The sequence below is a fragment of the Onychomys torridus genome, chromosome 2 (assembly GCF_903995425.1).
Source record: "Onychomys torridus chromosome 2, mOncTor1.1, whole genome shotgun sequence".
Taxonomy (NCBI): domain Eukaryota; kingdom Metazoa; phylum Chordata; class Mammalia; order Rodentia; family Cricetidae; genus Onychomys; species Onychomys torridus.
The window spans coordinates 36,056,408-36,074,658 of NC_050444.1; the positions used below are offsets into that span (position 1 = coordinate 36,056,408).

At 42.4% G+C, this 18,251-nt stretch overlaps 1 protein-coding gene and 1 non-coding gene across 2 annotated transcripts in view; both read left to right on the forward strand.

Moving 5' to 3' along the window:
- Positions 1-18,251, forward strand: part of Ncoa2 (nuclear receptor coactivator 2) — a 245,191-nt gene that overhangs the window by 24,448 nt on the left and 202,492 nt on the right. The gene's annotated exons all lie outside the window — the stretch shown is intronic.
- Positions 15,319-15,422, forward strand: LOC118578934. The gene has a single exon (XR_004944323.1). It is a non-coding gene; the product is annotated as a U6 spliceosomal RNA (small nuclear RNA).

The following is an 18,251-nucleotide window of genomic DNA, read 5'->3' on the forward strand; positions in this document are numbered from 1 at the left end:
TGGTTCTTAATATGCTGCTGCTTTTTTTTTTTTATAACTTTTTATCTAAATGAATGCTTCTGCCCATGAACTAATTTACATATTTCTATTTGTACTGCTGTAGAAATGGGAACCATTCTTTTCAACTCTGTGCCTGGAATTCTAGACTGAAAATTCCATTTCATCAGGTAGAAGCATGAAAGACTCTGTGTGTGTGTGTGTGTGTGTGTGTGTGTGTGTGTGTGTGTGTGTGTGTGTAAGTAACTATGCTAAAGCTTTGGACTTTGTTTTTGTGTCAACCCTGTCCGTCCCGTGGTGGGGGGGGCAGCTTTTACTTCGCATGGAAAGATGGCTGGCTCAAAACTGCCACACTAAGTAAAGGTATGAGAAGTGTTCAAAGATTTAATTTTTGTAATGAATATTTTGGGTAATGCTGATGAATGTAACAATAATAAATATTAAATTTTGATGTATTTATACTTAATTAGATTCACTGTTGGGCACTACTTCCTTTTTTATTATCTCAAAGAAGCATAAATGTGTTAGATTTGCAGATCAGAAATAAGATTTTCTTTGAAAGATAGGCTCATCTTTATAGTTTCTGTGAAATCAAGATGTTAAGAATGCATATCTACCAAAGAACTATTAGAGGTCCTTCATTAGTGGTGTTGTTTGTTTGCTTGTTTTGGTTTCTCACTCATTGAAAGAGTTTTGATTTCTAAGTCTTAAAAATAAAAACGCCTACAGCATGTTTTTCATTCCCGTGTTGGCCGTTGTCACAGTGTACAGAACACAACATTGTGTGAGTCCATTTGCTGCAGAAAGCCATCCCACCATCATCAGTGGGAAATCAATGTGTAGTTTTGAAAATGTAGATTGATGAGTGTGTGCTGCTGGTGTCAGCTGGAGCTGGGGGCTGCTTCAGGGGTCAAGAGCAGGCCAGCCCAGCTTCTGCATCATAGCTAGCCGAGGTGGGCTCTGAGACAGCTCTTCTCAGCATGAGCCCCAAGCTTCCCTGAGGAAGGTGAAGGATGCACCTGAGAAGATTTTTGACAGGAAATGGCATTAAATAGTGTTGAACTGATCTGCACCCTAATACTACCACCTTGGGCTAAAGTGAATAGGTTTTGCCTGTCAACTAAAATTGAAGTTCATTGTCCTATTTTTTATGGAAGTTTAGTGTAAAGTAAACCACCCAACCATAATCCTTTAAAATAACGTTACATTTGTATTGGCTTTATAACCTCAAAGAATTCAGAGATGGTCCATCCATTCACCTCCTTTCTCTCTCGTTTCTTTAGTAGGATTTTTTTTTTCCAAACTGAATTTTGTAACTCATTAGTAAGTCCTGAGTTCACTTTAGTTGGCTGTAGCCAGTATAAAACTAAAACAAAGCTAATGAATATAAAAGAAAAATTCGGAGTGTAATGCACAGAGTTCAGGTAAATGCATAGGTGTGTGTGTGTGTACATTTCCCACCACAGGATTGTTACAGTGGTAAAGTGTTTGCCAAGCTTGCTTAAGACCCTATGCATACCCTCTGCCCTCGTGTGAATGTTTTCTCTCTGACTGGTTGACTCTTCAGATGTGGAGCCTTCTGTATAAAAAGCTTACTGTACCAACATTTTGTGGTTCTCTAAGGGCAGGGTTCCTAAAAGAAGTGCTGTGACTTCAGGTAGTATATGGTATCCGAGCATGTCTGCTGATGCCCCTGGGTGTGTAGACATAAAAGGCCCACTGTTAGTTTTCCATCAGCTCTTAGGTCTAAACAGTATTAGAGTGTGACCTAAGCACCAATGGCCTCATGACAGTCACTTCAGATGTTTGTTTCACAGCACTATTAAAGTATTAACATGTAGGCCTTCATCTTCTAAATCTCATTTCAGTTGTGTTTTAATTCTCCGTTCAGCAAGGGTTTGCTGAAATACCATAGTCTGCGTCCTAAGTATACCCCCTGTAGTATATATGTACATGTATGTGCACACCTGCATGGAAGCCAGAGGTCAGTGTTGGTTGCTCTGAACCTGGAGCTCATTGCTAGGACTAGGCTGGTTAGTGCATGGGCTATGGGGATTCACCTGTTTGTGTCTGCCATTTTAGTGCTAGGTTTACAGATATGTGGCCCAGTTTGTTTGTTTTTCCTGGGAGCTGAGGACTGAATGCAGGGCCCTGCACTTGATAGAGAAGTGCTCTACCACTGAATAAATCCCCAACCCCGTATGGCCCAGTTGTTATGTGGATTCTGAGGGTCTGAACTTGGGTAGCTTGCACTGAGTGAGCATTCTCCCCAGCCTGTGAATCCTTTTTGAGTTTTTAAAAAAGCTGTCTCACCTGATGACATAAGCAGATTACTAGCCAAGCAAAAAACTTAATTAATTCAAAATTCCAATAACAGATTTTGTATTTTTGATATAATGGAGTTGGATAGTTAGTTGTATTACTACATTTCCTTTGTTGTAACAAGATACTTGAAGCTGAGTGCTTTATAAAGAAAAGAGAGAAGCTGATGAGATGGCTGGGTGGTTAGAGTACTCGCTGCTTTTCTAGGGACCCAGGCTTGATTACTAGCACCACATGGTAGCTCACAACTGTTTATATCCATAGTTCCAGGGGATCTGACACCCCTTGGCTTCCACAAGGATGCAAGTGGTGCCCATGCAGGCTCAGTTGATAGTTTTGCAGTCTGGAAATCCAAGGTCAGTGAGCTCAGACTGGCTATTGTTGAGGACCTGTGGCTAATGGCCTCATAGTAGTGGGAATGTGTGCGTGAGGCATTGAAGCCGGAGAGATTCAGAGGCCGTTTTATAACATCTTGCTTTTGTGAGGACTGATTCATTCCAAGAAATCTGGCCTCAAACTCAAAAGAGATTCACATGCCTCTGCTCCCGAGTGCTAGGATTAAAGCTATGTCCCCAAACCTAGGCACATATAAATTATTTTTATTGATGATTTCTTGTCTTTCTTTTTTTTAATGAGGGTACAGATTCTTTTTATTTTTAATTTTTTTATGAGCATCAATGTTTTGCCTGCATGTATGTCTATGTGAGGGTGTTGGGTCCACTGGAACTGGAATTACAGTTGTGAGCTGTGCTATGTGTATGCTGGGAATTGATCCTGGGTCCTCTGGAATAGCAGTCGGTTCTCTTAACCACTGAGCATCTCTCCAGCCCCTGATGAATTTTTCTTAAATACACAAATGAACCTTGTCTTCTTGACCCCCCCCCCCCCCCCAAATGTCTCATAGACCTAAATAGAAAAACTAAAATATGAAAGCTTTGGAAAAAGATAGTATGACTTGGGCATAGGCAAGGATTTGTTGGAATGCCAAAGGACTAATTATGAAAAATGATGACTAGGACTTCACAATTAAAGCTGTCTAAGGATGCTGTTAAAATGAAAATGTAGGCCACAGTTTGGGAGAAAAAATATTCATAGCAAACAAAACAAAACAACATGTAAATTCTAATGAGGAGCCAAGTATGTGTTGTGACACATGCCTGTAACCCCAGCCCTGGTTGAGATAGGAGGATTGCAAGTTAACTACCAGCCTGAGCCTCAGGTGAGTTCAAGGCCCCCTTGAGCAACATAGTGAGACCCTGTCTAAAAAAACAGCAAAGCAAAAACATAAGCAAACCAACCTACCATATCAAAACCAATCGAACAAAACCAAAACCACCCCACCAAAAAAAAAAAAAAAAAAAAAGAAAGAAAGAAATGAAGGAACTCTTACACTTTAATAATCAATCCAGTTTTTAAGATGTTTGAAAAACTGGACAGGTCATTCACAGAGACTTATAAAAATGCTGGGATATATTGTAAGAGAGCTGTGTGTCTGGAACCATTTCATCGTAGCTTAAGTTGACATACACTAGTTAAAGAGGAAAAGACCGTACCTAGTGCAGGGACAAGAGGCCACCAAAAGCAGGGCATGCCTGGGAGGGTCGCAGTTTCTTCGAAAGCACTGGTGGCGGAAGGCACTTGGCATATCCCTCAGCACTTCTCTCAGATGTAAGCACGCCTCCACGAGTCTTTGTGTGTGAATGTTTATAGTGGCTCATTCCTACAGCTGGGCACTGGAGAAGCTCAGTGTCCATCCAAGGGCAGGTCAGGCATGGGAATACGATTTAGCTGGAAGCAGCAGCAACCAGTGAGTGATAAAGGTAACAGTCCCGTGGATGGCTGTCAGACATGCTGTGTAAAAGGGACCAGCCCACACACTGCCTTTTTCCGTGAGGCTTTGGAGCAGGAACAAGTGGGATGCAGCAACAGAAATGAGGCAAATGTTGCTTGTGGTTGGAGTGGGGGACTGACTGTAAAGCGAACCTTCTGGAATGGTGGAGTAGCCTGTATGTGGTGGCAATACCACCTGTTTGGTGTGCATCTGTTGTCTGATGATGGATCTGCTTGTGAACGAGCATGCTATATGCTAGTGTTGGTCGTTTCATGTAAGATGGAAGCCACTCTTGGTGGACCCTGTCCCCAGCAGCATATACATGTGGCCCCACTTAAATAATAAAGTTATCTAAAATTAGTATTTGTGGAACTTCCTTTGGGGTGTTTCTGGAACCTGATCAGATATACTTACTGCATAAGCTCAAACTGATCTTACTTAGCAGTGCTGGTTGCTAAGTGCTCTGGTCTAACTTTTGTGCTAATTCACTATTCTGTCCCCTCTCTTAACAACAGAGAGGACTTTGGTAGCTGCTGTCCTTTGTGGGTAGGTGACCTTTGAGCTCTGAGAATTTTAGACCAGATTCTGGTTTCCAGAGTCATTATTTTAGATTCTGTTTGGAATTTTTTTTTTTCCTGTGGGGTTTCAAAATGAATGCACTCATATGTCTAGTTTATAGTTTCTATTGCTTTGTTTTTTTTTTTTAACCCGTTAATTCATTATCTGATTCAGTGATTTCTACTTTGGTTTGGTTTGGTTGACTTATAGTTAATGTGATTTAGCCTGATATTTTTTTGTAGTACTTTAATATTAAACATTTATATGGGCATATATAGTAAATTTTGTAAACGGAGGATTTTACTTGTTACTATTATAGACTCTAAAAAGTGATCCCTGAGAAGTTCAGTTTCTAGAACAGCCCCCCTCAGAGGTGCCTGTGATGATGACAGAAAGATACAGGGGTTTTCCGTCTTGAGTTCTGGTCTGGCATGGAGGCTGTGCAGGGCTCTCTTGCCTGCCTGTGGGACTAAAGTGTCACAGCACTTGTGATTAGTTGGCTAAAAACCAAAACAATACGTTTGTCTTCCCCACATCAGAGCTTTCCTTGATAGTAGCGCCATGCTTTTTATGCACATCAGAAGTTTCTGTAAGCCTTAGTCCCCTCTTGTTCATTTGATATTGCTGTTTTAAGTGTATTTTGAAGAATTCTGGATTGCTCTGTGCCTTTCTTATGTATTTTCAAATTGTATAATACAGAATACATGTCAGTTTATCATGCCTCCCAACACTTCCTTTCTTATGGCCTTTACACATGCTAGCAAAGCACTCGACCCTGGATAGATTGTTGTTGTTGTTGTTGTTTTTTAATTGTAAAACACTTGTCAGTCACTATTGTTGTTGGTAAGATCTCCTGCATTGTTAGACTCTCACGCCTCCCTTTTCTTGCTGTCATAGGCTTCTTACAGCTTGGCGTAGGCTCCATCCACACCCTTCCCCTTTCTCCCATTCCAGTAGATTCTGCCTATGTGGTTTTGAGATGGTCTCATGTATTGGGTCTGGCTCCTTTCCCTGTGCCGGCCTTGAATGCCTGATGCTTTTGCTTCTACCTCCCACGTGCTGGGATTATAAGTGTGTACCACTGTGCTTGCTTAACAGTGAGATTCCTTACTTAGTCATACAATAAAGGTGTTTATCTCACAGGTGTTGCTATTTGTGATGTAGCCTTTTCACATAGCTAGGGAATAATTTAGGTTACAGGAAAGGAAGCCTGGAATTTCCTGACAGGCCGTCTTCATTCGTCTCCTGTTCTCTGCACTGTTCTCATTTCTCTGAGTCATGTGATCAGAGCTATCCAGAATCCTGCAAAAACACTGGGACAGTTGTCTGCCTGTACTCTGTATAGAATAATAGGGCCTGAGAGCCAGACAGCCTTGTGTGCCCAGAACTGACTCCTCATCTTGTGAAAGCCTCTGGCTATTCCTGTCAGCCTCTAGGGCATTGGTTCTCAACCTTTCTAATGCTGCGACTCTTTAATACAGTACCTCATGTTTATGTTCCATAGAATTATTTCATTGCTACTTCATAGATGTACTTTTGCTGCTGTTGTGAATTGTAACACAAATATCTGTGTTTTCTAATGGTCTTTAGGCAACTCCTGTAAGAGGGTCATTGCCCCACCCCCAAGGGGTCACAACTCACAAGTTGAGAACCACTGCTCTAGTGTATGCCCTTCCCTGTGGAGTGGTTGGCACCACCACAGCCTAATCATGGATGATGGTACAGGTTTTATGTCCTCTGCCTTTGTCTTCAATAGCCAACCAGGGGGCAAGATCCAGTGAATTGCATTGTGGATTACTTGGATGTATGACTTCCTAATCTCAAACTTGAGCTCCGCTAAATCACATTTCTCTGATCCAGTCTCATATGAGTCATTTTTGGTACCGTGTTTATAATAAGCCTTTTTGTTTGTAGCAGACAAACAAAATTTTTGATTTTGAGATAGGGTCTGGCTGTGTAGCCCAGAGATACACCTACAATTGGCCATCCTCCTGCCTCAGTCTCTGGAGTGCTGGGATTTCAGATCCACATCACCTCACCTGGCCTCTAAAGCAGTTTTGATAGAACTGTTAAAGAAGAGCAAACGTTAAGGAAATCTAGACTTAGAAAACCAGATTAATCAAGACTGAGTTATTCATTATGCTGTTGTATGTTCGATTTTATACACTCAATTACACATTCAATTTTATCAAAGAACCAGTTGTACTAAGGCTTTCTTAAATGAATATTTTCCAAACTATGTTTAAACTGTTTGAGTTACAAAAATTGAATTTGTATATAATCTTTCAGTGTGTCAAATGAGCTGTGAGTTTCCAGGAAATCTATCATTTTGTTAATGATTGAAATATTACGACGTGTTTAAACTGTTACTAAGCTTATTATTTTAGTAATACTGCCAAATATGAAGAACTGTAAAGAAAGCGGTAAATGCGGAGTGAGGAAGCAGTTAATGTGATAGGATCCGGAAGTGTAAATAAAGAACATCTAGCTTTTGCTCCTCCCTCGAGGACTGTCACCGTAGTTTTTGGAAGACAGCAAACAAGTCACTATTTTAGTTCAGTAGTCATTATAGCAGAGATGCTGATTTCATTCTTACCTGGTAAATTTGCAGGATATGTAAAAAATAGAATTTCCAGGTTAGGGATGTAGCTCAGTTGGTAGATAAGTGTTTGCTTATCATTGGAGAGGCCTTAGGTTAGATACCCAGCAACTCATAAACAAAGTATGGTGGCATGTGCCTATAATCCCAGCACTCAGAAGTGGGGAGGAGGCAGATCAAGATTATCCTATGTTATTAATAGCTAGTTCAAGACCAGCCTGGGTTATATGAGACCCTATAGGAAAAAAAAAAAATGAAAAAAGAAAGAAAAAGAAACCAGACTTTGTCACAGGGAGTGTTTGGGGAGGGTCACTGACTAGGAAGTGGCCTCACTCAGTTCAGTGCGCTCTGCGTTTTCCTTTTGAACACTTCAGGCCAGTGCCTACTGGTCTAATGACCCTAGCACCTGAGCCCAGTGAAAGCTTGTCGTAAACCATTAGAACCTCGTCTTCACAGACTCTTAGCCAACACCTTAGGAAAACAGAATAGATGACTTTCAGGGGTATTGTAATGGACTGCTTTAGCATCAGTAGCAGATTTTTTAGAAGGAATAAACTAATAAAAGCTGGTAGAGAGCGTGTGTGTGTGTGTGTGTGTGTGTGTGTGTGTGTGTGTTTGTGTGTGTTCGTGTGTGTTCGTTCGTGCCTTTGTCTGTCCGGTATTGGAATGCCAGATCACAGGATAACCTGAGATGGCACTCAGTTCCAGTGGCTTGGTAGCCAGTGTCTTTAACCCTTTACCTGCTGAGTAATCTTGCAGGCCAGATCTTCATTGGTACAAAACCACAGGCATGGCTGTGTTGCTCTCTCTTTCACTTCTTTTGGGGTGATCTACCTTCTCTGCCCTTGGAGACAACGGTTTCTGAAAACTACCCAGCATAGCACTTTGTCAAACTCTACTCACTGAACTCTCTTACTGAGGGCACTCTGTCTAGAATGATCTGTTGTAGCTTGCTCGTGCTTCGCAGCGAGGAAAGTGATCCTGTGTGGCTTGAATTGTTGCTAACTCACTGGACTTCCCATTCCATGTAAAAGCTGTCAGCCTTTGCATTGTCCTGCAGCACTATGAACCTTTGAACAATCCTCCTTATTTCCCAGTCCTCATTTGGAACTGGAGCAAGATTAGAGGCCGACCATCTTCCACTTCCAAGTCTGTAGTAATGTTCAGAGTGTCTGCTTACTGTATTTGAACGTGAGGAATCCTGAGGAGTGCTCACACAGCCTTGGAATCTAAGAGCTGGAGCAGCAGCTCCAGCGTCCGTAGACTGGAGAACACGTTTGTAGACTCTTTCACTTGACCCAAGGTGTCTTCCTGAAGGCAAGCTTAGAGGGGCTTACTGTTCTTCAGGCTGCTTTTATGTCAGCAGGTCTTCCCGCAGTACGTTTTTGTTTTGTGTTTTTTGTTTTTTAACTTACTTTTTAAAAAAGTAGCTCTTAAAACATCTTTAGCATTTAGATTCATAATTATTATACTAAGAATTTTCTAACATTTTGAATGGTACCATTTAATACATGGAAACTGATAATCAAACATTTAAATTGAAACTGTTTGTGCCGGAGCTAGTTTTTACTAAAAGCCATAGTACTGTGATTATTGGTCCCTATATGCAGCTACTCCACAATTGGTGTTACATTCTCAGCAGTCATATTTATATATGTTTTTGCCGTAACTATTACTCTGTTGGTAGCCTTTTACTCTATCTGGAAATGCAGTCCACCTCCTGAGGACAAAGGAGAAGAAACAGTAGCAATTAATGCCATTATTCCTACAGTGCTTCAGAAATTGGCGTACAAGTTTTCATGTTAATCTCACAAATGCTGTTATTTTGAATTTGTTTCATTTCAAAACAGTGTTCAGTGTCTCCTAACGAGACGCAGCAGCTGAAACAAGGTCGGCGTGATAGAGAGTGAACTCAGGGCTGCATCTGAAAGGAAGTGGCAGTGGTGGAGGGAGCTAGCTTTGAAAGCTTCCCTCTCCAAGCACGGTCAGGGTGTCTGAGGACTGGATGTGCAGTTAAATATGGTAGGTATCCCTGTCCTCTCTTGGGAGTACCATGGAGACTCCTGCGGTGCTTGCCAGGAGGAGGTCCCTGTAGATTTGGGGTACGCCCACTTCTGGAAGTCTTCAGGAGTCTTTATTAGCATTCAGTGTTTCTAGGGGTAGATGTCCTCTTACGTCAGAAGTATATATAGAGTCTGTTTTTACTAGCCTCTGCAAAATGGGTCAGTTAGGGTTTCTTGGGCTTTCCTGGGAATCCTATCCTTGCCTAAAACTCTGAATTCTAGAATAATCATTTAGTAAGTACACCAAGCTTTCAGATAATCTTTTTGTTCATTTGTTTTCTAGTACTGGAGATGGGACCCAGGGTCTGGTGCATGCTAGGCAGGTACTCCACCACCAAGGAACATCCCAGCTTGCTTTTTACTTTTTAGACAGGCTCTGTCCAAGTTGCTTACTCCGCATCCCAGGCAGCCTTTGACCTTGAGTCCCGCTGCCATCCATGCACTTTGCAGGACAAGTACCACAGGTGTGGCTCCAAGTTAAAAAAGGAAAGCAAAGAAAGGCTATCTATATAACTTTGAAGGTTTTTGTACTTTTTTTTTTTTTAAACAAATGCAGGCATTAGATACATAATTCTGAATAGAGTGCTTAAGAAAAAGCCAAAAATAATAAAGAATTGAAACATTTTAGGTAAAAAAGCCATTTGTAACTTTCAGGTTGACAGTGATGAATATATACACATATTCGTATTCACTGCCTTTCCCCCAAAGCCCATGAGATTTTTTTAATTTGAGCATTTTCTTAGATTGTGATTAAGAATGGAACCAGTTCACACAGAAACAATATCCTCGATATCATTATTTTTTTATTTATTTATTTTTTATTTCATGGGCATTTGTGTTTCCCCTGCATGTATAAATCTGTGTGAAGGTGTCAGATTTCCTGAAACTGGAGTTTCAGGCAGTTATAATTTGCCATGTGGGTGCTGGGAATTGAACCCAGGTCCTCTAAAAGAGCAACCAGTGCTCCCGACAGCTTTTCCAGCCTCATCTTTTCTCTTCTCTTTCTTTTCTTTTCTCCTCTCCCTCCCTCTCTTCCTTCTTTTTTTTTTTTTGTTTTGTTTTGTTTTGTTTTGTTTTTCGAGACAGGGTTTCTCTGTGTAGCTTTGGTGCCTGTCCTGGATCTCGCTCTGTAGACCAGGCTGGCCTTGAACTCACAGAGATCCGCCTGGCTCTGTCTCCCGAGTGCTGGGATTAAAGGTGTACACCACCACTGCCAGACCTCATTATTTCTTAAGATTCATAATTTGTTCAATACCATTAGTTCCTCTCTTTATTTTTAAAACCCTACTTTCACCAACCTGTCCGGTCCTCAGTCCTCACACCTCACTGCTTGTGTTGAGTTTGCTTTTCCCACTTCCTGTCCCAGGAGCACCATGGTAAGAGGCTCATAGGATCTTTGGAATCTGCCTAGATTCAACTTGGAAGCCAGAAATGGGTCTTGTGGCCCTTGAGGCAGGTATGGACAGTGTGGGTGATGGTGGGTGGAGCCCCTGCTCTTGGCTCTGTGCTCCTGAGACCTCCCACCTGGGGTTGAAGAGGACTGATTGGGCTCTTCAGGCTCATCTTGTTTTGTCTCCCCTTGTTCCCTGGGTCCATCATTAATGTGAAGGTACCTGCTGGCCTGGGGTGTTCAGGGCCTATGTAGCCCTTTTTTACCTCATGGATTTGCTGGATCATTTTTTCCCTATCCCTTTTTTATTGGCTCTTGTTCGGATTATCCCCCTCCCCCCCAGCTCTTTCTGTTTTTCTTTCTTTTCTTACTTTGATGGAAAACTTAAAGAAATGTTTATGGGTCACCACTGGTGTGGCTTCTGTCCCCACGTGGAACACGTATCATAATTTGGAGACATTTGCTTAGAATTTCAAAGGGCACCGTGGGAAACTGAACTTTAATGGTGAACATTCGGGATGCACAGAAACTTGGGGCATCTTTTCTGAAAGAATACCTGTGGTTTCTGTAAAGATGAAGCTAAAAGGAAGAGTGTGGTATCAGATTTGACCTTGAATTACAGGGTTAGAAGAATAGTTATGTGTAAAGAGTCCTGGATTTGTCAGGCCTGTCTGCAGTACTCTGTTCATACATATTTACTAGGTTGAAATGAATGTATTTTTTTCCAGTTGTTTGGAAGGCAACTATTACCTATCTCTACCAAATACCAATTTGTCTCAAATGTGTTACAGTGGAAGAACAAAGCTAGAAAGGCTCAGGGCAGCTCACAGAGTTGCTGAATAAATGCATCATCTGGTTTTTGTCTTGAAACCTTCCTAGACTTGCACCAGACGGAAATGGTAATACCCACCCCAGAGTTCCCACACTGTCGGCATGAACAGACTGAAACACAACTGTCAGCTTTGTAGGACCTGCCTGGCTGTTTCAGAAGAGCGCTTGGTCCCTTCAGCGTACTGAATAGCGTTCATTTGGTGGTGTCACCGGGAACTAGAAGAGAGTGCTGGAGAGACTGTCCCCTCCTCTATTTATGGCCTGTGACTGTAGTCATCTATGGGATTAACTGACTAGCTAAGAGATTCTCCTGATCATTAGCATAGAGGGGGTGTAACAAAACTAGTCACATTTTACAGTTAAGGACTTCAGTATTTGTCATCTGATTTGGTTCTCCCAAGATCCATCCCGCATGGTGGCCCACACCTTTAATCCTAGTGCTTGGGAAGCAGAGGCAGGTGGATATCAGGGAATTCAAGGCCAGCCTGGTCACAAATCCAGTTTTAGGACAGCCACAGCTACATAAAACAGAAACTCGTTTCAAAGAAAAATGTCCATTTATTCTGTTTCTATTTTCAACTTAACATAATTTCACTTTGAAAAAATTAATTTCCTTAAAAAGTCAGAATTACTGTTCTCAAATTAATCAGCTGATTAACCATTTCCCTTCAGTGTCTCAATGCTTTTTTCTTGTACTGTGTCATTTACTGTCTCCTCCATTTCCTGCCCCCCTCCCCACCCTGCAGACAGTACTTCCTGCCCCTCCCACCCTGCAGACAGTACTTCCTGCCCCCTCCCACCCTGCAGACAGTACTTCCTGCCCCTCCCCACCCTGCAGACAGTACTTCCTGCCCCCTCCCACCCTGCAGACAGTACTTCCTGCCCCTCCCCACCCTGCAGACAGTACTTCCTGCCCCTCCCCACCCTGCAGACAGTACTTCCTGCCCCTCCCCACCCTGCAGACAGTACTTCCTGCCCCCTCCCCACCCTGCAGACTGTACTTCCTGCCCCTCCCCACCCTGCAGACTGTACTTCCTGCCCCTCCCCACCCTGCAGACTGTACTTCCTGCCCCCTCCCACTCTGCAGACTGTACTTCCTGCCCCCCCCCCTGCAGACTGTACTTCCTGCCCCCTCCCCACCCTGCAGACTGTACTTCCTGCCCCTCCCCACCCTGCAGACTGTTTTTGGAGTGTGTAGTTTTGCCCTCAGATACAGCAAGGCTTCCCTTCTTTAGTCCTAACTAGAAAACTTTAATATTTTAGGTAGAAACTCTTTTTCATGGTGTTCTCGGATTAACAGCTAGGATAATCTCCCTCTGTGTGTGTCCATGTTTTTCCTGGTCTTAAGAGATTTCAGCTGCATGTACTTTCCATCCTGTCCTCCAGCTGGAGAGCTGTCATCTAGTACTCTCTCCCTTATTTCCATACACTCTTTGAGTCTTCCCTGCCTGTGTTCCTCTAGTTGTTAGATCCACCGGTCCTGTACATTGTGTCAGAAGTGGGAGAAACATTTTAGTTTTTGTTTGATTTTTAAAACAGTCTCCCTGTATAGCAGGGGCTGGCTTGTTATGTAGACCAGGCTGGTTTCAAACTCACAGATCTGCTGGCCCCTGCCTTTGCCAGCATGCTGGAATTAAATGTGTAAACTGCCACACCTAGCTCTTAAACATCATTTTATAGTAAGATAAAGAGCATTTTGTTTCTGGAATACTCCTGAGATAACCCGCATTTTCTGAATTTGTTTGGAGCATTAGAAATAAATTTTGTATGTGTCTGTGTGTGTCTTCACCATTCTAAATATAAAATTGCAAGCTTTGACAAATGTTTACGATGAGATATATAGACACAAATGTATGAGATTAGAAAATGTATTGTATTTTTAAATCACCCCCTGCTGTCACATCTAGACTGGCAACCATGATGCGTTCTCTTTATGGTGTGAATGGAGTTGTACATCTTTGCACCTGGCTGTTTAGTGTTAGTTTATGCTTTCTCATTGTAGACAGTACTCCAGAATGTAGTCACACCCCAGCCTGTTCATCTACTCACCAGGTAAAGGAGGTTTGGGCTGCTTCCAGATTCTAGTCTCTGCAGCAAAGCTGCCAAGAGCTCTTGCATGCTCTGGTGGTTTGCATGAGAAATGTCCTATTTAGGCTCAGGCCTTGGAACACTTGGTCACCAGCTGGGGAGGCTGAGATGCTTCAGCTCCCTGGAAGGGATGTCACTGGAGGGCTTTGAGATTAAAAAGGCTCACCTAGTTCCTCTGTGCTCTCTTGGGCTTCTGTTAAAGGAAGTGAGCTCTCAGCATTTTGTTCCAGCTTCCACGCCTGCCTCTTGCTGCCTCTCTGGAGCTGTAAGCCAAAACAAACTCTCCTTTGTCTCTGTTGTTTTATCAAAGTAACAGAAAAGTAGCCAGTGTCTGTTACAGGGCTGACCATCAACTTTGGCTTCACATAGGGCTAACTAATACTTAGAAATGGACTTGTGATAAATTTTAACTTGTTTACTTGTTCAGCAAACTGTTTTGTAAAGAAACTTTTAAACTAAGCGCCTAGTAGCTTTCCATAGAACGCCTCTAAATATATTGTCGGCACTGATGACAAGTTAGTTTCCACCTGCAGCTTTCCATGGCTCTCCCACTTTCTCCACTCACTCTAACTCACACAATCACTCCTCCCCCTTCCTTGTTTATTTTTTAAATTAGATCCTTTCGGGCAATATAGTAAATGTGTGCTAAAAACTCAGCCCTTTTCTATGCGTGCTTACAGGCATTGAAAGAGAACAGCTGCATGCATCCTGAGAGTCTGTTGCCTGTCAGCTGATGCTCAGGTATGGAAGGCGGGAGTGTTAGGCTGGACCACATGGCTTGGTAAAACTGGGTATGTTCTGGGGTTCTGTTTAAAATTCTTGGAATTTTCCAGAAGTTACTGCTTCCTTTGGTTTTTCTGGGGGCTGAGTTTCTGATTCCCATTAACCCCTACTTGACTGTCAGACAGTCTCAGAATTGACTTACTGTGCTTGATTAGATAAAGGATTACTCTTCATAAATATTGGCTTTCTGTTTGGAGACTGGACATCTAAAAATGTGTTTACCCATAACTAAACTGTTTCAGATTTTGTAAAAACAGAAGGTTTGGTTTTAAGATCTGTAAGATAGATTAGTAGAGAAAACTAGACATAGAATCTACTGTTTTTGAACAATAAGAGATAATTTTAATTTTTCCTTAAGGAGTTAAAAAACAGGTACACACAATTTAAAGTCAATTAAGCCTCCCCACTTCCCACCCCAGCAGAGTTCTGAATCCAGGCTTTGTGCTTAGTGTTCTACCACTGAGCTAAATCAAATCTTTAACCTCAAATTAAGGTTTTTAAAAAAGATTTATTTATCTATTTTGTATACAGCATGTATGACTACAGGTCAGAAGAGGGCACCAGATCTCATTACAGATGGTTGTGAGCCACCATGTGGGTGCTGGGAATTGAACTTGGGACCTCTGGAAGAACAGCCAGTGCTCTTAACCTCTGAGCCATCTCTCCAGCCCGAAATTAAGTTTTTATAACCACAATTTTATTTAAAGCTTGTTTAAATTTTTATATTTAGTCATTTTCTTGAAACTACAATTTCCATGTAAACATTTCCTCTATAGACGAAGAGTTTTGTGATGCGCAGGTTAGTGTTGAAAACTGTTGAGTTTTAGACAAAATTTTGATTCGCCTTATTATGTTTTTAAATTTGGTTTCACATATATTAAAACTGCAACAATACAGAGACGATTAGCATGGCTCCAGCGCAAGGATGACACTCAAATTCGTGAAGCGTTCCATACTTTTTTTCCAAAAATGTTAATCTTTATTACTTAAATGATGTGTATGGCCTGAGTGCACATTGGGATAGTACTCCACAAATAATATTTAATTGGCAGAGATACTTAATCCTCTGTTCATATGGAGAGGGAATTAAAAACAAAACCAACAACCCGTCTTTCCAGGTGTGTGGCTAGGGATGCTCTGGGTAGGATGACCAGGAGCATCAAGGCTTCCAGTGGCGTCTTAAAGATGTATAACGAGCTGCCCTTAAACTCAAGGGTTCTGTTTGCACTACTAATTAAATGCACACTGAAGACTGGTAGGGCAGCTTGCTATTTATGTGTTTTGTCTTGGGACTTAAGTAACTTAAAAGGTGAGATGAAGGGATAAATAGAGCATTTTCAGTAAATTGTACCAGAAAAACATGCTAACTTCTCAACCCTAACTAATTGCCTGAAGAGCACACATTTAAGTTTGTTCCTTGCTCCTTGGTGCACGTTTAGCTCGGGTGCCCTGCTCTACTCCTTGGTCTTAAGCTGATTTTGGAGACATTACAAATGTACTAAGATCTGCTTGGTGATTCTAGATGGATCAGTTTGTGTAGAGTGGGCTGCTGCTGCTGAATATGCAGTGGGTTTCCCCACAATCCCGACTATGGGGGCACTATCACCATTTCTGGGGTGGTTTTGTCATTGTCTTGATACTGTCTTTTGCACTTTTAATTTTGAAAGTTCAAGTTGTCCTTGATATTGCTTTTAGTGCTGTGTCTGAGATTGGCAAAGGCTCAGCTATGTGTGCTCATGAGATTAAATGCGTTTGCCACCACTGCCCAGCAGAAGAGGCCATTTAAAACACGTTAAAAGACAGGAATTTGATGGCAGAAATACACAAGCATGTTTCAAGCAAAGGAAACTCACTCAGTATTCTGCCTTCAGCACCCTCAGCACAAGAGGCAGATCGTGGGCACTCAGAAAGCAGGGAGAATTGTGTGAGGGAGACTAGCCCTGAGGACCCCAGAGAAGACACTGATGTCGGAGAGCCGGGCGGTGGCCAAGGCATCACAGGGAAGATGACTGGACCACACCAGTGATGCTCCTGGTTTAGTGAGCACAGCTAGCGTTTCCAGTGGCTCAGTCAGATGTTTCACAGTGCAGGGATGGGTTGTGAATCCTAAAGCCTCACAAGGGACTAGGGTGAAAAGGCCCTTGTGTACCTTTTCCAGGAGAAGCAGGCAACTGATAGGAAACTTGATGTCCTTAAGTGTTTCTGCTGGTTTTAAATGTTAACCAGCCAGAATTGATGACTGGCTTGCTTTTAGGAAGAAAAGTATTTACTTACAGCAGTAAAACACATCTTTGATATTGAAATATGCAATGTTTGAAGATTTCTAGGCTTTATTCTTTCTCCTCCAATTTTAAGTCTGGACAGGGGTCTTTATACAATTTTAGTTTGTAAGTGGTGTTTTCCTGGGAGGTCCTTGTAGCAGGAATCTTACAGGTCTTATTAATAAAATCAAACCTGAGGCCAGTTATTGGGGTGAGTGCTGGAAGATCAGAGAAGCAGAACAAGCCACAGTTACCTCACCTCGACAGTTCCTCACCTGATCTTGTTTCCTCAGACTGGAAACCTCTGAGTCCTCATCCAGAATGAATCTCAGCTGAACTGGGTTGCTCCAAAGCCTGAATGCTTCTCCAGCCAAATGCTTAACTAACCAAATGCTTAACTAACTACATGCTTTACTCCTCTAGTTCCTGGTCCTCACGCCTTGTATACCTTTCTCTTTCTGCCCCCACTCCCTGGGATTAAAGGCTGGGTTTCTGGGATTAAAGGTGTGGGTCACCATGCTTAGCTGTTTCTAAAGTGGCCTTGAACTCAGATATCCACCTGGCTCTGCCTCCCAAGTGCTGGGATTAAAGGTGTGCACCACCACCGCCCAACTTCTGTTAGGGCTTACTCTTCCCATTTTCTAGCCACCATTTCTGGCTCTGTTCTAGTGGCTGGCTGTTCTCTGACCCCAGATATGTTTATTTCGGGGAACACACAATATTTCAGGGAACACAATACCCACCACAGGTCCTGGGGTCTTCTAAACCATAAGGCAGGTAGATGTTCTTACTTAGGTTCTGTGATCGTTGACCTCTGTTCCCAGAGGGAAGCCAGCGGCAACAGACGGACTTAGAAGCACGATAGAATCCTGAGAGAATGGCTCCTCGGAGTCAAGATGGCAAGCTGTCCCATTGTCGCGCTCTCTGTTGAGCACGTCCCTGTCAGACACTGCTGTGGGGCAGTTTGTCTGGTGAACTTTGGGCATGGCTGGGCAGCGGCGGGGATGTTTAGCTGAGGACTTCGGGCAGTATTTTGGAGTTAGAATATGGCAGGAAATGATTTGGCCTCCAGTAGAATAAAGATCCCTTCCCATTATCTCACTCTTTGCTTGGTCTCTAGGCCTCAGGATAGTGTTTGGCATGTAGTAGAGCCTCAGTAAATAGATAGGGATGGAATGTGTCTTAGACAGTGCCCTTGGAAACTCCATCTTTGCTTTATGTTTAAAGTTATCCCCCTTGAGAGGAGCGCTGTGTGGTTTCTAGTGTAGATCAGCATATGGCCCCTGGTTTTGAATATTTCTTAATGTTCTTCCTATTGATCATAGCTGATTTGGCTATGTGCCATACATAGAGCTGACACAGTAATAGAGATATAAGTACATTGGATAACTCAATCAGCATTCACTTCTCAATATATAATAGCTTCATTTTGTTGAATTTGCATTTACAGTATTATAGACGGTATGCTAATTGCCACAGTGTCAGTATGGATTAGACAGCTGACAAGCAAGCATTTGAGGACCAACAT